At 34.7% G+C, this 19,805-nt stretch overlaps 1 protein-coding gene across 7 annotated transcripts in view; it reads left to right on the forward strand.

Annotated features, from left to right (window-relative positions):
- Nucleotides 1–19,805, forward strand: part of SGCG (sarcoglycan gamma) — a 108,595-nt gene that overhangs the window by 26,007 nt on the left and 62,783 nt on the right. For 5 of the 7 annotated variants that reach the window (XR_010080013.1, XM_063394678.1, XM_063394676.1 and 2 more), the window contains one exon: nucleotides 5,851–5,942. The gene's annotated coding sequence lies outside the window, so the exon portion shown is untranslated. Of the gene's footprint in view, nucleotides 1–5,850; nucleotides 5,943–7,676; nucleotides 7,854–19,805 lie in introns of those variants that run through there. The other 2 variants (XM_063394677.1, XM_063394679.1) reach the window with 1 other exon arrangement.

The raw sequence follows: 19,805 nt of genomic DNA on the forward strand, positions 1-19,805 counted from the left end.
AGTCAAAAATGGAAGTGCTATAAAATACTGTATACTTCTAGTTTCCAGAATAATAGCTAATCTCTCTGTGGTTTGGGCTGTTTTACTCTGTAGCACAAAAAGTGCTTTTTATTGTGCCTTTTCTCACCCTCCACCCCATTTTTGGCATTTTAAAATGCTGGGGCTTTTTTTCCCTGGCATTCTTTTAGTGAGTCATAGGGTGTAGTATGCTTTTGATTACAAAATTAATAGTAATCTACTTCAGAAGAGCTTTACAATAGGAACTTGTAAAAGGAAAAATCATTTATCATTCATTTTATAGCATAGTTTTAAAGGAAAAGTAAAATGCTTTGGGAACATTGCTTTTTCTTGACTACCAAAAAAACCACAGGAGATAATCAGTATTGGATAAAAGCTTTTCCTACACTGACTGCAAAACATTAATTCATTCAGTAGCAGTGAAAATATGTCTGATGTCGGAGAGCACATAATTTGGTTATATTATGGTGTATACTGTGCAGATTATTGAAGAATACTGCATCCTTTTGTCCATTAGCAAATTCATTCCACAGCATAGATGGGTATGGCCTAACCTGGGGGCTCCTTTTTCTTCTTGCTTGATGTGTTCTGTTTATGAGACTGACTGTGTCAGGGAAGACCTCAGAAGGAGTTAGAAAAGATTGTCATTCCTTAGGGGCATATAAAAATACTCTAAAAAAGACAATCTCTGAAATCACAAATTTATCAAGGAGTAAAAAAGCAGGAATAAGTCCAATGAGGGTCTAAAACCCTGCAGCTCCAGAGGAACAGTTAAGAGGAAAAATTGCTGCAAAAGCTGCGGAGCTGCAAGTCAAATTTCACAGGTGATAAAATGGAAACCTCCTTGAACTTCAGAGTTTTTTGCAGTAAAATTACTTAAGGGACAGGCATCAGGTCTGAAAGGAAGAATTCTCTGAGCAAAGAAAAATTGGCCAGGAAATTACTTGTTCATACATACTTCTGTTTACATTCTGTCTTATCTGGCTGCTTCCAGGTTTTCTATTTAAAAATTTAAAAACAAAAATAGTATAATCTTGATGCTTATGTTGAGGAGCTCACCGTAAAGGAAATTTCAAAGCAGATCCACTTTAAAATTCTGTTTTATATGAGTAAATATCAACACAAATTGTCTAGAAATAGATCATGTAAACGCATGTAACTTTCTTATACAGCTGAAGCCTTCATTATTCCCAACTCTCTTTTACACGGGGTATTCATCAGAATGTGTGAACAGAGGCAGTCATGTAAAATGAAAAAAATTACAATTTCTTTTGTCTAGATTAGTGCTAAATACAATTTTGGATATAAATTTTTTATATCCTTGTTTTGCTCATTCACTGATCTCTACTAACACCGTCATTTTCCTTGTATCAAGATTTAATTAGGATAATGATAGCATTTTAGATATTGGCTAAAACATGCATTTGAATTAACTCCCTTTTCGATTGTATGTATTTTCTTCAGATAGCTTTTAAATGTTAGTTTTATGGGGGTTTTTTTTGCAAGTATCTATGATATTTTGTAAGCTGAACCTGTGCAACAAAAGAATTTAAACAAGTTGCCTTTAGGTCTCATAAAAATTGTTAAGAATGTGTTCATTTATTAGTGCTAAATTGCCAGTCGTACTTTTTCTCTGAGCATACATGCTGATCTGTAGTATGACCATCCTAAAATAACTTTTCCCTCTTGTTTAACAAGGAAGAAGCACTGTTTTAATACTATATCTTTACAGTATTAAAGTTTTTCTTTTTTTTATCACTTTTATTGAAGACTGAAGTTTTTAAAAGAGTAAACTAATGCGGATTCCTTCCATAATTTAGTAGTCAGTTGCTCTAAATATAAAATTGGAATCCACTAAATTCTGAGCATTGGGTCTGTCAGAGCATGAGTTCCGGGACAGTGGTTCCTGTTACAGGATTCTGGTTAGAGCACTGCAGTTTTCATATTTTCACTTCTCTTCTTCTAAATCTTTTGAAACTGGAGACATTTTTCCTGTGTGCCATAAGTTTCTTTTTTTTTTTTTTTTTTATTTCTGGGAAGATAGATGCATGGTGGTGTTGAATGAGAAAACTATTCTAACTAATGAAGTAGACACTGAATAACTGGATTTAAACAGAATGTTATGGGCTTTATATGCTTTTGTTTCAAATGCAAATTAGGTAAATGCTTTCCTTCTCAAGATTAAATATATACTATGTTACTGAAATATAACATTTAATAATAAAATGGCAGGCTTTTATATCTCTTGATCACTACTACTTCTGCTCTGTCAGTGAGTAGTGAAGGAAGCAAGAAAAATTAAAGAAGATAAAAGAAATAGGAAGAAAGCAAAAGAAAGTCTTAAACTCATTGTATTCTTTAGGGTTTGTATTTGTACAAGCCATTATGCAATATGAAAATATGGGTACAGAGGCAGTGCTTCCCAGACCTAATAAACCTGTTCTACCATGGAGGGACAGTCATTCTGGTTTTTGTTTCATACAGCTGGGTGACAGCCATGTGTTTCACTTGAATGCCTCAGAATTCAGATATCCCAGGGCAGACTTCTGGCAGCTGGCTCTGGATATTCAGTGCATTTCAGGTTTGGCTTTTGTTTTTAGTAAAGGCCAGATGATGTAAGAGGAAATGTTATGACCAGAGAACATGAACAGTGGTTCTCTGTTGCTTGTCAGTGCTGTTGACATCTGTTGTAGAAGTGATTTGACATACTGCATGGAATAGAATTGTAAATACACGGTTCTGCCTGTCACAGAGTGCTCACTGATGGAGCTGTGAATAGGTGCACAGTGAATCATATCCTAAAATAAAAATCCCAATGCACAAAATAGCACACCTATTAAAAAACGCTTTGCTCCACCCCCCTGTCCTGACTATAAGAGAGTTTCACATGAACCAAAGTATATGTTTCTATATGCTTTGGTAAGTACACCAAAGAAATATTTCTGGTTTCCTGCATGAGAAAAAGCTAAGAATTAACTTCCTCAAGCTAACAGTATTTGCACTTCATGCTTAGGAGAATGCTTGAATTATACCAACAGTGCAACAGGACAAAATCATTACAATTCTGCGTGGGCATTTAGTGTTTGGTGGATTTTTTCCTCCTTGATATTTAGGCAACATTTTCTGCTTTTAAGGTAGTGCTGTAGCAAGGTCCATTGTGTCTTCCAGTCTGCATAAGCTGCAGTCTCCAAATTAATCTTTTCAGCTGGACACTTTGGAAGAGTCTACAAACATGAGCTTTCTTGTTTGCTCTTAGAAGATAAATTTATCCCACCTATATTCCAGGGCAGCTGTCAGGCTCATCTTTGCACAGAGTGCAGTGGTAAGAACAGAGTACACATGCAGCTTTTCACTTGTTGCTTCACTACTTAATCTCTTTAAAGGTTCATGCAGAATTATACTCACAGAAATGAAATCTTTTTTAATCAGATTGTGTGAAGATCCAATCCAAGCAGAAAGTACCATTTAACACATCCTTCCCCCAAAAAAACCCTTAACTAGCCCTCTGTGACAGTTTGAAACTGTTCTATATAAATTAATTTTGTGTCTATGTGAATTTGAAAACAGATTGAGTAGAGCTGGTGAGCAATAAGCGAAAAAGACTCTTCTTCTGGACCCACTGAGTTGTAGTGGGGAGGAAAGGTGACAGAATGCATCAAAAAGTGGGGTAGAGAAAAGGGGTGTGGCAGCAAGGAACAGAAGCCTAACAGCTGAAGCAGCGATTGGAACACTGTTAGGGTGATCAGACCCACAGCCAGCTGTTTGTGCTCACAGATGAAAAATGCTCCTGGAAACCAGGCCTGCTGTGCACTGACATACAGGGCAGTGGGACACTTACAACTTCTTTAACTTTCATATTGCCTTGCATAGTACTTTTCAGATTTTTCTCTTTTAGTTTATTCTTGTAGTATTACTATTCATTCTCTAACAGTTATGCCAAGTTTCAAAGCTGGTTTTTAACCTCCTTATAGATATCATGTCATGGAACGGTCTAAGCAGATCATCTCCCTTAAAGCCTTATATTTGTGGGTTGCATGTTCATATTATAAAAGGTTCCTATTGGAGTATTTTCCACTTTGTAACCCTTTAAAACAATTACATTTTTATAGATTTAATTGGTGTAAGAGTAACTTTCAAGTGTTTTTCTGTGTTTGTATGGGAAATGTATAAGCCTCTTTTGGCTCTCTCTATTGCTCATGTTTAGAAGGTTACATACCATTTTAAATACTCAGCATAGCCCTGTCCTTAGGAGGGGACAAGATCTCAATCGCTGTCCTATCCCTTAAAATTTTAAAAAGCACATTAAACATAGCCAATTCAAAATGCTCTGGAGGGAAACACTAGAAATTCTTTCCAACACTTCTTGCTTGATATCACAGATATCAAGCAAGGAGCCTCTAATGTAGTGAGAAGACAGGAGACCTGGAAAACTTCCATTTTTAAAAGGTGACTTTTTTGTGGCATCATTATTGAAGCTCATGAGCAACTAAAATGCCCAAGAACAAGAATAGAGGATACTTGGACATTTCCCCTCTGTTTTTGGTAGTTCATAGATGTCTGGCAAATAATTACTTTTTATATTTTCTGTCCATTATTAAAATTATCCCCCACTTTAGTTGTTTTAGAATTTGGTTAATTATTGGTTCTGCATTCATACTTTTTCCCCCAAGGTTTTTACCATTTTATCTTTAAATTTGCTTTTGCTACACTACTTGATCTTTCTGAACCTTTCCCAAAGTGTCTTTAAATATTTCATATGTCAAAACTCCTGTTTCAGAGAATCTTTTAGGGTTGAAAAAGATCTCTGCTATCATCAGGAGCTACACATCTGTACAAACTAATTTTAGTTATTTTTAGTGTTTTCTCATAATCAAAGTATTTCAGATAAATTCCATTTCCTATACAGGCTACAATATTCTTGTTTCCTAAGTACCCTTTGCTTACCAAATCCTTATCACCAGTTGAACACCCTTTGCTTACCTCTCTTTATCAGTCTTTAAACATCTCACAGACTTGAAAAATATCTGACAGGACCAAAAGTCTTCTATGTCCTTTCTAGTTAGATTAATTACTTAAACTGATACCTGATAGTGTCTTCTCCACCACTGTGTTGTTTTGTACTTTGAGTAACAAGCAGATGTTCTTGAAATCTTACACCAAACTTCTGTTAAAAAAAAGAGAGGGGAAAAATGTAGAATTGGTTAAAATAGCAGAATATTGAAACCATAATTTCTGTTGGGTTTTTTTTCCTGAGATAAGTTTGTAAGTGCTTCTAGTTAGTCAGGTGCTGGTATGGGTGGGCTCTGACAATGTGGAAGATAAATATGTCTGCGTAGTTACCTTTCCAGGACTAAGTCACCAGCCACTGACTTTCAAAATCCAATTGAAAGGGAGGTTGGCAGTTTTGGGGTGAGGAATGGGATATCAGCATTCTTGAACTGTGCAGAAAATTACTTGAGGGAGAGAAAGATTTAGATTTTGTACAAAGGCAATGTAACCCCATAAGTGGAGTTATTGTTTGTTATACTAATGGATTCCAATCTTATAGTTGCAGCAGTAATATTTTTTATTATTTTGCCCATAGATTTTTGATTAATGTTTATTTCTCATTTGCTGTAAACTCTGCTGTCATGAGCATTTGCAGTCCAAACAGCTGTTGAGTGTCCAGTGCTTCATTTGTTTGTGTCACAGTTTGAAGCTGAGTGAATTTTGGCCTATCACTTGTAAGATCTTGTCAGTTAAGGTAATGAGAAGGGCAGTTCATTAATGTGTCTTATTTTTTTTCGATACTAAGCAAAATTTTGCTTTCTCTTTCCCTTTGCATTTAAATAGGAAGACAGCTGCCTTCAGATGGTACAGAACTCACTGACAGTTGCTCTTTCTTCAGTCCTACTTCATGAGAACTTCAGAAGTTACTAACTGAGGTATTTATTTGTTCTTTTCAATTTTTCAAGTTTTAACTTTGCAGAAATCAGTTATGTAGAAGAGCAAGACAAAGGAGACATCTAGACCAGTGAAGAGAAATTGTATATGGAAAATAGCACAAAGTTCTCTCCTAAAGAGAGATACTGAGTGATAGGATCTAATCTTCCAATAGCTAGGCACTATGTTAGTCAATCTTTTTATACGTTGAGAAAGCAAATAATTACAAATAAGTCAAAAGAAAATATGTTAAAATGCAATTAAAAACATTGGGGTTTTGAGGGTCATGTACCCAGTTTTATCTGATCCTCTGGTTTTCTCCAAGAATGAACAAAAGATTTTGCCAAAAATCTCTAGACATGAATACCCAATTACCTAAATAATAACTAAATAATGAACCTTTCAAAACTGTCCATCATTTATGGGTTTCTTCCTCTAATACTTAAAAGGAATTTAATTTGAAAAAAAGCTTTGGTATTAACACAACATACAAATGCTTTCCTCATACTTTATCTTTCATACAACCCTGACATTAAATACAAAATTGGAAATTTTGTCATTTTTGGCAGATACCAGTGAATTAATTTCTTTACAGAGAAAAGAACACCATTTGTATATGTAAACAGAGTCAGATAAAGGATTTATGGCCACAGAATTCATGAAGGGAAAAAAAGTATCTTGTAAGCCTGTGATCAGCTGGATTTGTGTCAGTCCTAAATTTATGATCTGCAGCTGTTAAATGTGTGATAGGACCTTCATCTTCTAAAGCGTGATGACAGTGTGAGCACATGGCTGGGAAAAAGGAAACATAGTGCTTTGTGAGATGAAACGTGGGTGATGACTGCAATGCTTCACATAGCACAAACCTTTTATTCTGTAAATCTTACAAATGTGTGGTTTAATGCTTTTTAAAATGTGGAAAGCAACTGGCACAGGTTCTAACATAACTGAGGTTGAACAAGAAGTCTGCTGGTCAATGTTTGTGTAGGCAGTCTAATGTAAGCAGTGCCAGACTAGAATTCTTCTGTATATGAGAACTCAAAGCTTTAATGGTACTGAGAAAAAAAAAAAAAAAGGAAAAAAAAAAGGATTTCTTACAACTTCTGAAGTGTCTGAAATCTGAAAGTATGTAATATATGCAACTTTTTTTTTTTTAATATAGCTCCTAGTATTTATGTGTGTCTGTGCATATATATGCATCTGTGTTTTGTTACCAAGATATGCTTGGTATCTTCTTGGAAAGATTGGTAATTGTTAGTATGGTTCTTGTATAAAATTTATATGTGGTATTACAGGTATATTACAATATCTGTATTTCCTTTTTTAAGGAGACTTTTTATATGCCAGCCAATATATATTATAGCTAGAATAATGTTAGCATTAAAATGAAAAATTTTCAGAAAATGGACTCTTAAAATTCAATTGTGATGTTACATACAGATTCAGAGAAGAAAGCAGAAACCTTTTTTGTTTCTAATTTTGCACTGTGTGCTGTTAGCAGCCAGCTCTGATAATGGTTTTTGTGTGCAGGTTCTATGGAGTGCTCACATTCTCAGATTTTAATAAAGAAGTTGGCGTTACATGACAGGTCGAGCAATTTCAGTGCACATGATGGATTGGTTATGTCTTGCAGTGGGGCAGTTCCTTTCTGGAGTCAGTACACAACCGTTTGAGCAGTAGAATTAACCGCTTATGTCATAGATTATAATTAGCTGTGTCTGTGTGCCAGAGCAACAGGGTGGAATGCAAAACATAGCCAAACATGTGAACGAATTTTCGTCCAGTGATATTTGGCCAGACCTAAAATATCTTCCACTCCAGATCTAAAAGTAGTGGAAAAGTTAGACAATTCTCTCTTGGGAAGAGACTGCTTGTAGGTTATTCGCAAGTCCACACTGTTTCAGATCTCCAAGGTAAGTAACGATTTTTAAAGTTTATTTTTATATCTGTATTAAAACATCAGCATGCTAACAAATGATTTCTTTGTTCTTTATTTGTCAGATGGTTGTATTGAGCTTCTCCCCTCTAAGTTTCTGTGCAACATTTCAGACTGGTTTTGTCCTTATTTAAGGATCATTTTGATGCTTATGTGATTTGTTTTAGGGCCTAAATTATGTGTTCATTTTTAACTATAATTATTATTTTAGATTTAGATAGTTTATTTATGCTTGTTTTTACAATTAAATGTAGCATTAAGTTACACAGTTTAAACCTGCATTTCTATAATAATAAGGAGCTAAATTAGAAATTTTAAGTTTAGTAACTTTTAAATCTTTTACAGTATCATGTTACTGAACTTACATAAATACCTGATTTGCAGTAGTAAACCTCTAATGCTTGTAGCTATAGATTTCTCTCAGTTTGTTTATCCCATACCAAAAGTTAAATGTAGTCAAGAATAGATCCATGGTTGTGCTGAACACTTCTTTTTTGGCTCAATTGTGTGATAAAAACCTCCCACCTGAGGAATTGTTACCAAAATTGTTTCTAACTTCTGTGAAGCATACTTGAATTAATATAGGGCATATAATTATGTGTTTACAAAACTCCTTTTGCAAGTTTGTAATCTCCTTGAATTTAAATACATTTTCTCTTGGATAATTTCACTGCCTGAAAGAAAATTACCTACGAGGTATCAGTGGATTACTGACTCATTATCGAATGATTTACTGGATGATACTTCTTGTCTCGCCACCAACAGGTGCTTGTACTGCATTCTTAATCATGAATCTGAATGAGCACATAAGGTCCTAAAACAGGATATTGCCAAAGTGTAGGAACATGATTTTAGTGCATCAACACCAGTCAACTAGGCTCCTTTTACCGAGATATGGGTGTACCTATATCTGTCTTAAATCTCCTCCTACTTGAGAAGGAGGTGAATCATGTCCTACAAGCTTCTGTCTCCATTTTCTGTGGAGAGGGCCTAGGTAAGTGTGGCGGATGTTTTCTGTGTTTGGAGAGATGAATTCTGGCCTGCACAGCCACTTCCAGATGAGTAATCAATTTGAGTGAACTACAGGAATTTTGTACCATAAAGCTCTGGAAGTTTGTCATCAGTTAAGATTTTGGAAGTTTTGTTTGTGATACAGTCACAAATGATGCCACTTCGGTGGAGATGGATTTCTATTTATCATCTAAACAAATGTTCTGTTACATACACCCCTCCTTCCTATTATGTAATGAAGAAAAAATGCTCCTAGACTACTACCAAAGGATAGGAACAACTGCATGAGGTTAAATAAAAAAAAAAAGGATCTAAATTAAGCCCAGCATTAGAGGGAGCCACTTAAAATCTCTTTTCCAAACCTTTATCCTTTTGTTAACAGCATGCAGCTCTTTCCTGGTTGAAAACTCAGTGGTTTAAAGCATCTTGTATTTTGAGTTTTATTCATAATCATAAGGCATATAAAGTTATGTATACAAAGATCTTCTTGCTTGAATAGCCTCCTGAGATTTTTTTCCTTCCTGCAGAAAGTAATGCCTTGTACATGAAATACAAATCCCAGGTCCTAACCTCTTACTGTTTTTAATTATTTTCATGACTTGGAATTAAGTAAGTTGGATTTCCTCTGGACTTATTTCTCAGAGTTGATTGTCTTAGATTGTCCTACATGTTTAATGAGCAGTGACTGAAGGTTTTTGGTAACAGAGACATTTACAAGGTCTTTTTCTCACATGAGTTTTCTGATATTTTATAAGGTCCTCATGCCCATTGCAGTCCCTCAGTAAAGACATAAATGGAGGTTTATTTTCTCTGTTATCTCATTGTAGAAAATTTACAGGAATGTAGTATTTGAGGCATCTGTTTCTCTGTTGAATTTTGTTGAAATTAGCCAAGAAAGTCAAAAGCTATTGAAGGAGGTAGGGAAAATGAATGGGAGATAGATGACTGAGACATTGACATAGGGTTTGGTTGCTATTTTATTTATTAAACCAGGCTAAAAGCATCATGGCAGTTTGGATAACAGGTTAATTCAATATCCTGGTCAAATTTTCAGCTCGGGTAATAGTATTCTCACTATTTAATTCATCTTAGCTTTGGCTACCTGGGCCAGTCTTCTCATTAAATCTTTCTGTGTATCTGCCAAAAGCTGTTAAACAGCTGCTGCATTTCATGCCATGGTTGGTTATGTTTCTGTGGTGGATGAAGTCTGTATAAGACTGTGAAGAGAAATATAAACTAAAATACATAAATATTTTTTTAAATGGAGTGTGGTATGTACTGAAGTATTGGATAATGCTGGTGGCAGCCATAAAACACATGCTTTTCAATAGGATGTATGGTTGTTTGTGTTTGTGGATATGTATATCTTGAAGGCTGACTGTAAGAATCACATATATATGTATTTTCAATAGAGGGATTGAAAGTTGTAGTAAGACTTTCTTCAGTTCCTCCTTTTTTATTTGCTGTGCTGTCAGTGCTTTGAGGAACAGAAGTTCTAGTACCTTTGTTTCAGCTTATTTTTTCCCAGTATTCCAAGTGCCAGATACTAAACTTTATACAGACTTTTTGCATCCTTGCCTTAGTAGTTGTGGATACTAGTGGCTTTCAGAAACGGCTGACTGTGTAGAGTATGACAGCCTGTTTCATGTTAAAGTTTCAGGTAGGTCCTACCTACCTGGAATTTCCAAGCTGTAAGACCTTTCTGTGAGAAGCATGCAGACTCCTGATGGAAGTAGACATGACTTCAAAGTTCCACTGCACCCAGTTTCCTCAGCTTTGAGGAAAAGGATTTTAAGTGAGAGGCAGGAATAATTAAGTAAGAAACATATTCTAGTGACTCCAGACTGCTGAAGGCAGATTAAAATGGAAGAGTTTCTTAAAAAATAACTGCTCTGGTATGAAGCTGAGCCAGTAGAGCACAGCTGTAGTAATGAATCCTAACCACAGATGAGGCTACGTTAGCAATGTTTTAGATAACAAGCTCCTTCCAAAGGCCTCTTCCAGTCCAGCTTTGAACTAGATGATCTCCATTGGAGGTTCATTGCAGCCTAATTTTTTTAGGATTCTCAGAATTTGTTCAGATTTTACTGACTATTCACTTTATAGTTATTATTAATTACCTACTTGTTTTGTTTAGTCTCCTGGCTGTCTTACCAGCTGGTCCAATCTGCAATGTTTAAGATTTCATGGAAGAGAGCATCACAATTTAATAAATATGTGAGATTGGTAGCTAGCAGTGTTCTCAAGGCATGTAAAGTTGCTGTAAATTAATGAGAATTAACTGTAATATTTGACTTTTACTTGGAAGTACAAGGAAGGAAATGGATGGATTTAGAACTTGAAGCTAAAATACTAACACTGAGTGTTACTTTAATATCAGCATTCCCTATGAGCTGAAAAGCCGCGGGAGGATATTTGTACGCCTGGCAGAAAAGGTTGCTGTTATTGATTGCCTGAGTGAAAGTTTTCACAGTGGGGATAATAAAATGATAAGAAAGATTTCAGTGTGTGCAGGACGAAGAGGTTGATTTGAGTTTGGCATGAGTGCAGAACAAGAAAATGAGCATGGTGAGCAATCCCAAAAAACAGCATGGTTGAGGCAGAGAAGGCAGTGTCAGATTTGTTCCCTCCACATTCATGTGCTGGTGTCCTGGTACACATTGTGCCTTCACAGTACACCCCAAGACTTCTAGCGTATATTCTGGTGCTGTAAAAAGTTGTATTTGAGGGCTGAAGTGGTCCGAGTTTACCCAGAGGGTACCTAGAGCCAAGTGTTATGTAGTGTAGATGGATGTGGCATAGAATTTTGTGGAGGTGGAGCCAAACCTTTTGTAGAGTGTGCAGCAAGAACAAGATAAGACCTGGTAGTCCTTTCTGCCCATGCTACTTTTCAGGCTGTTTTTCTAGTCTGAAATGCTCAAACGTACCTGATGTAGCCTGTACACCAAACAACTTGCCTCATTTTCACCCCTACAGTTTAGTATAAGAAAAGAATGGGTTTTTTAGCCCCAACACATTTTTTCTGTGTAAAATTCTACTTCTAGTTTTGTTCTGTTATGGTAGGTATTCCCTACTTAATGAGAATACAATGACATCTGCTGAAAACTGTTATCTTGCTTAAACATGGAACTGCATTACAAAATACTTTATTCCATTTTGAATGATTTCATGAGTCATTTAATAATTATGTTCCATGCATGTGTGAAGATAATGCTTCCAAAAACAGAAATGTAGTTCTTATATTGACAAAGCTGTATAAGATGATTAATGTATTGTCATAACAGAGAAAAAAGCATTTCTAAGCTATATTTGATAAAACAACTGTATTTGAGTACTCACCATTCTTTCTAAATTGAATATTTTGTTGAAATTCGGTTAGTGACAACTTTCACAATCTGTGACAGTACTTGCTTTTTAAATATGTATGTTTATTTTATTGATTTTGCTTTTAGCTAAACATCTGTTGAACTGATAGTATTGTGGTTCACACTTGGTGATTTGTTTTAACTGATTTTAGTCACATTTATGGAAGAAAAAGCTGTATCCCTTTAGTCATATTGAAAAGATCAAAAATATTATTTGAGAACATTAATATGACTGATCTTCCTGTATCAGAAATCCTAAGGCACCTAGTAACAAATGGCCTTAACTCATGAAAAAATTCAAAGCTAGCTTTCAAAAAATTATGCAGAAATAATCTTTCATTTAGGATTGTTTAGTAAGCGAGGCATATAAATGGAAAGAATGCAACATAAGGAAAACAAAGGCAGCAGAAAGCAAAATTAGTCTATATTCCTTTACATTATCAAAAGATTCTGTCTTTTGGTACCTTTTTCTTGTTTTCTTTTTTTTTTTTTTTACTTTCTTCAGCATCCCTAGGTACTTTCTCCCCATATTTTACAGTCTCCACTTCTACATCTCATGTTTATATCCTGAGTGTACTCACTACTTTAACTTTTCCTCTTATCCTCGAGTGTCTACTCGCAGTGTTTATTTTACTGTAATTAAAATGTGGAGACTTTTTTACATATCTGATCTCATATTTTCTTAATTCACAGCTGAAAAGAAATATAAACATTTTAAAGACAGTTTTTCCCTACCAAAAGAGATCTCCACCTTGTGGTGGATGATTTTAAATTTCAACTGATTTTATTCAGTACTTTCTTTAAATTGAAATAATAGATTCTAAAGCTTTGAGGGCACTCAGCTTATGTACAGAGGCTCAAAAAAATTTCTCAGTTGTCCTTAAGTTGAACTAAAGCTTTTCAGAAAAGTCATTACCTCCCAGAAATGTGTGTGATGTTGTTCTTCACTGCCAAGTAGGGAATCAAAATCTATCCTAGGCAGAGTTTAGTTACCCAGTTGGTAGAGAACAGTCCAAATCACTGCAAGCCTGGACTAGGTGAACCTGCAGGCGCTAAGATATAGCATCATTTATCTTTATTTTGCCATTAGAAACTTGAATATTTTTCCAGAATTTGAGTTTAGGAAAGCCTGATTTGCAGCTCTTGGTTCTCTGATAATATCTCAGGCTACAAAAACTGCTTGATGGGTCAAGCACTACTGTCCAAATCTGAAGAACAAACAACATCCAACTGAAATTTAAAAAGACAAGTTATACTTGTGCTCTGTGAATGTCTTTTCCTAGGTATGCCTAAAGAATAACTTTAGAAACTTCAGACATAGTTTCTGGAGAAGGTAATGTGCTTGTTACATGATCCAAGTAGGAATTGTTTTTCAGTTACTGAAATTAGACCTTTTAAAATGAAGAAAAATGAATCCTACATTTCAGATTATACTGTTTGATTTACATCAGTAAATCAACTTTAAACTAAAGTTAAGGATTTTAGTAATACCTGCTGATTTCCATTTTGGATTAAATACTTTGTATGGAAAATTCTGCTTTGAAGTACAAGGAGTATATATGTATGTCAAATAAGAGACTTTTCTTTTAGTTTATCTTGGAATACCTACATACTTAACAGATAATTTGGGTTTTGTTGATGGTTCATTTGTTTTTACAGCTAACTGAAAGATCAGCTATGTCTTATAGGCTTTAATCCAAGAACTGGTATACTGACCAAAACCAGTATTTATACACTTCTCCATGTTCTTCATTTTCTGTGTTTCTTGGACTGCATTATTGCTTTGTCACAGTTGCTTAGAAGGAAACTTAGAGATGGTTGCTGCCTAAACAGTTGGAGTCAACATCACCAAAAAAGGCTTCTGCAGAACAAGTCTTTTGATTATGTCCTTACATGTCTAATACATGTTTAAAATAATTTGGTTTACCCCTGTGTAAGTAAAAAATAAGTAATAAAGTTGTTATGACCAGGACTGCAAAGCAACGGGAACACTTCATTTTGTGGTCATTGACATTTAAAATTCATCAGAAAAGGGCAGAGTTTAAAGTATTTAATGAGACACAGTATATGTAGAAAAACATTTTGCTTCTCCTGCTACTGAAAAGTGAATTTTGAATCTTTAGTTTAGCTACATGTGACTTGTCAAAAAGGTGTGGTTGTTACTTTCCAGATGCAAGGTCAAATTATTCTATTGTGTTTTTAAGAGTATGTCTGTGATGAATCACTTGAATTAGGGAGGGCAGACTTGAGGATTAATTTTCATCTCCAGTCTCTATATCTAGCTCTGTTCCTTCTTTTGTGTATTTTTATTTCAATTAAAAAAAATAAAAAAGCTTCACGGAATAGCAGTATTCTGTGAAGTATATCACCATTTACTACATTAAATCAGTTTTCAAGGCTAAATAAGCTGCTTTTTGAGGTCCACAACCAACACAGGAAAGCATCACAAAAGGGAGTTATTTTGTTATTGTGCTGAAGTCTACTAAATGAGCTGGAAGTATACTTTTCAAGAGGAAACAGCATTCTGCCTGGAAGTAGCACTTTCATAAAGGCAGCAGCAAGACAAGGAAAAAGAGGGGAAAGTTATGCCAATATGTATGTCTTTATGTACTTAAATAAAAGAATTTGCTTTTGCTCTCACCTCTTCCTAGCTCTGATGACATGAAACACTTTTCCTGCAAACAACATTGAGGGTAGTATTAAAGGGCTTTTGCTAAAAGCTCTCTCAGAACACAGCTTGCTTTAGGAACACTATTTCTCTAAGATACATTTTGGCTTTGCTGCTGGTAATCATTGTGGTATGACAGGAGTGCTTTTCTATCACACACATAGAAAATAAAAATAATTGTTTAAAGTATTTTTAAACAGAAAAAGATGCAATTGCTTTTTAAAAAAGTATCTAAATTTATTTTTTGTCTGGTAAACATACATACAAGATTATGACAGCAGAGATTCTTTCATGATTTACCTCCATCAGAGGGATTGCTTTAATTTTCTTCACATTTATTTGGAATTTCAAGTCTTTTGATGTGTTCTCAATTACCCCAAAGAAGATTATTTTCCCATTCCTTCCTGAGTTAGCTTTGCAGTTCTGTTCACTGTGTCACTCTTCTAAGTGCAACAAATAACCAGAAAAAGCATGACAAATGACAACAAAAAAAATTTAAAAATTTATGCCTACAAGTGTTCTGAGATTTCTGGTGTTATCTCCAGTGAAAGAACATTGAAGGCCACAAAACAATTCTTATTTGCATTTAATGGCACTTAAGAAATGAAATTTTATACACAGATTTCCCTAATTTTTGCTGCAACTCAAATTTACTAGCTACCAGATCCTGTCTGCGAGGTTTAACTTCAATGTGTTTGAAAGTAAAACTTTGTGGTTCTTTCATTTCTTATGATACTGTACACTGATGATTAAGGATAAATTAAAAGTAACTGAGAGCATCCAAGTCATACAGTAACAATAACAGAGCAAAGAAACCTAATTTAGAACAATTTAAATGGCAATACAAAGAGCATGGGCTGTATCTATTTTGTCAGATACTCAAATAAAATTCTTCTCTTAACATCCATGATACCCAGAGACATGAAAACCACTCTAAAATAGCTAGAATTCTGTTTAATCACCTAGGTTAAGAGTAGTACTGCTGACCTAATAAAAGTTTCAATGTGATGACTTAGGGGGAGTTTTTAGATGCTATTTACAATTAAGTAGTATGCTAAATAAGTACTCCTATTTATCAAATTTTTAATTTTTCTTGCAAGAAAAATTTTTTTTTTTTGTTAAACTGACAGAATTTAACTTACTTGTTCACCTGAAAGTTGCTGCCCATCCCACTCCCCCTCTCTATCTTTTTTGACTTTGCAGTCAAATTTGACTATGATAAAATAAAGGCATAGAGGTTTTCAAGGTAATTAAGTTTTTTCAAGTTTAGTGAAAGTGTCTCGTGAGATAATGCCCTCATGAGAGGAAAACTGTCGTGGTACATTCTCTTGGCATGTGAATAATATCTAGTGGGTCAGAATACACAGTTGAAGCTAGCTAGTAATGAGGTGTGTTATATTTGGCTCAGGAAATTTTTATAAAGGACATGGACAGAGCAAAAGTAACGAGATGACTGCATTGATGTGGGTACTTGACTAAACATACAAATCTGTACACAACTAGGCCTCATCACTACTTCTGGTTATAGTACAAATTGTTAATTAAGCTTTCACTGTTTCTCTAATGCTTTTAAAGGATTTTTAGACACAATTGAAAGCAACAGCAAACATACACAGGTCCTGTATCCTAGTCTGTTTTTATTCCCCCTGTACTTTGCTACTAACATTAGTTTCGTTTTTGCTGCTGATTTAAGTGATGAGTATAAACTGAGCTTTGAGTCTGCCCTTTCTCAGTGCTCCTCCCAGATGAAACAATTACCTCCCAACACAAATCCTGAATTTGTATCAGAATATTATTTCTGTGTTCATAAAAGATTCCTATAGGTTCAGGTACTATGTGTGACCTGCTTCATGATCAAAGGTATGAGGACCAGTCCCTCATGTCTTTTGGCTTTTTGTAACATCTAAGAATTCCTGTGGTGGGACACTGAGCTATCACAAGTCAACTTTGGTAGGTGTTAAATTAGTATTTAGACCATAGAGACAGAAATTCTGCTTTGTGGTACTTCCTGAATGACTTTGTATGTACCTAGATATACGTGAATCACTGTCTTAATAGTGATTTTATTTTTTCTCCATGGATTTTAGCAAAATGTCCAGAGAACATAGACTTGAATATCTGCCTCAAAAGAAGATGTGCAGAGTTGGATAAATTCTAATGATCATTTATCATTGATTTTAAAACCTATTAAATACTGTGAATAATATTTTTGGTGATTGATGTTGCATATATCTAACCTGATACTTTACAAGAGTATTTGGAGGTGTGTTCATGCAGTCAGAAGTATTCTTTCAGTTCCTTTGTGGGTTGGGGGGGTTTTAATTGACTTGTATTTGTTGTTGAATATTAATACTATACATTTGAGTACGGGGTATACACTGAAGATTTATATTTTGAGTGCCTGAACAGAGACAGCAAAAAGAAAATCCTAAAGGTGTTAACATCAATGTTGCTACTGTGGAAGTCTGTGAAATTTCTCTATATACCTTTTCATTCTGGTGGATGGCTCTGAAGAAATGAAGGAAGGAGGAAAAAAGTAATTAGAAGATATTTTGGGACAGATCAATAAAATTGATAATAATGATTTTTCTGTCAGCAAGACCAGATGTTACACATTCATGTTCAGAAGGCAAAAAGTTCATGTGCCTTTCTGATAAAAGAGGTGAGATATCACCAGGCATGGCTTCATCTTAAATTTTCAGCCCCAAGAACTTCCGATATATTTAGGTATTGCTAACTGCATGATTTTAGCTTCACTACCATAATATATCCCCACTGTCCATTCTTTCAAGAGCTTGAGCACAGAGTAGAATAGTGATGAAAAACACACATAAATCTTCAAATATTATGCAATTCCTATTAATTTTTATATGCAAACAGGAAGAATTTTGTCACTGACAGAGAATGCCCCCAGGCAGATTATCTCTATCTTCATATTTTGAATAAACAAAAGAGCAATAATGTCAGTTTAAGCCAAAATGTAACCTTTGTTGTGTTTAAAAATGATTATAAAGGGATTGTAAAGAAAGAGACACTTATGAATAAGTAAAATGTAGAATAAGCAAACAGAGACTATCAGATGTTTGCAAGCAATTGGGGAAGAATGTTTTAAGTTACAGCCATTGAATAGAATAATTTCTGATAAGCTTAGAACTTTTAAAGGTATTGTGGACATCTCCACAGTCCACTGTAATGCAACGTGAAAAACAGTTTTTCTTAAAGAGCAAAGGCAATGTCCTAAAAACACATATTTTCTGTAGCTGTCTCTCAAGTGCTGTAATTTTCTGGACTTGCCAATGATATTGTAAATCTAAGTGAAAGAGGTTTTTCTCTGGAGGACAGTAGAGAGTTTAATGTACAACTGAGAATACAAGAATACTTCTGTTGAGCAGTTCTGGAAAAGAACGGCAGAGTCACATGTCATTTTCTGTCCAGCACTTTCTAGCAGGTCTGGGTGTATTGCTTTTGCAGGCACAATGGCTTGTGGTGCAAAAATTTGGTATCAAGAGTAAAAATTTGAATTTCATTAAGTGTCTTCATTTGCCAGTCTTCAAATTTCTAATACAAAACAGAAATATATCTCCAAAGGGCACAATATGTTTTATGTTTGCTAGAAGTTTCAAATAATTTACCATTTGAAGTTGTTAATAAAACATTTTGTATTTCAAATGAGGAATTATTCCATTTTATAAAAGCAGTAAGATTTTGTAAGAAGATTTGAAATTGTATAACACATGGCATTCTTGTTCTCCACAGAGGGTTTTTATAATCTTAGTAATTTCCTCAAGTATTATTGACTTCCTTGGGTAGGTAGATACACAGAAAGATCTTGCTAAGTCTTGGACTGAGTAAATACATCGTTTTAATTGTGATGTTTAACTTATGATTTCAACTGACTTTCATCTTGCCTGACTTATATAAATTTATTATTAATTAGTAATAATAAAAGATTGGATGTCTGGGATAGATCACATAAGAGAACACAATTTATATACTGTAGACATCACATAAGGTTTGGTATTAGATATTGTGTATATGAAATTTTACAAAATTCTATAATTTGATGTTTTATTCAGAATTTTGGTCACCAAGTTACTTGCCAATGACCTTCAGAACTCAATGTCAGACTTTTGCAGTAATTAACTATAACAAGGACTGAATGGAAAGGCTTTATCTGCATACAGTGTAATGTGCACATCTCTTCTGAATAAGGAAATCATTTAGCTGTCACTGAATGAAAGAATTAAAATGCTAGTGAACAAAAACTAGCTGTGGTAGATTATAGCAAAAGTTCTGTAAATTTGACAGGCACCTTCTCTTCATTTCTCTCCTTGAAGTATCAGAATATATGTGGATTTTTTTGTAAACCTTTATTACTTGCAAGGAGTGACAACCCCAAGGGAAACCTTCCACTTTTACCTGAAGAGAAGTCCTTTGACACCTGGAAGGTTCAAATGTTCAGAATAAGAGAGGATGCAGTGTTAAGTAATTTTATAATTCTTTCAAACTATTGGAAAATTTGTTAAATCCTCAAGACATCCCTGTGTGGTTAATTTTATTTTGTCCTTCTTAGTGAGAAAGCCCTTTGTACAGAAGACTAAATGCACACAGTTCTTATTTTTCATGAAGACAGGATTTTTATTAAACTATAAGGAGACAAAGAAGGGTTGTGACAGTTCTGGCTTCCTTTTTCACTGCCGAGGTCGGGATTAATACACAGGAAATGCAGGTTTCATGTTCAGGCTTGGATGTTTATTATTTCTTATCTATTTACAGACTCACAAGCTGTGAGATCTAACTAGCGAGTTAGAAAATGAAGGTAAAATGGAGTACCTCTAGCTCTTTCCAAGGTTATTTAAGCAATAATCCCCCAATAATGAGATGA

The sequence above is a fragment of the Prinia subflava genome, chromosome 3 (assembly GCF_021018805.1).
Source record: "Prinia subflava isolate CZ2003 ecotype Zambia chromosome 3, Cam_Psub_1.2, whole genome shotgun sequence".
In the NCBI taxonomy this organism is placed as follows: Eukaryota; Metazoa; Chordata; class Aves; order Passeriformes; family Cisticolidae; genus Prinia; species Prinia subflava.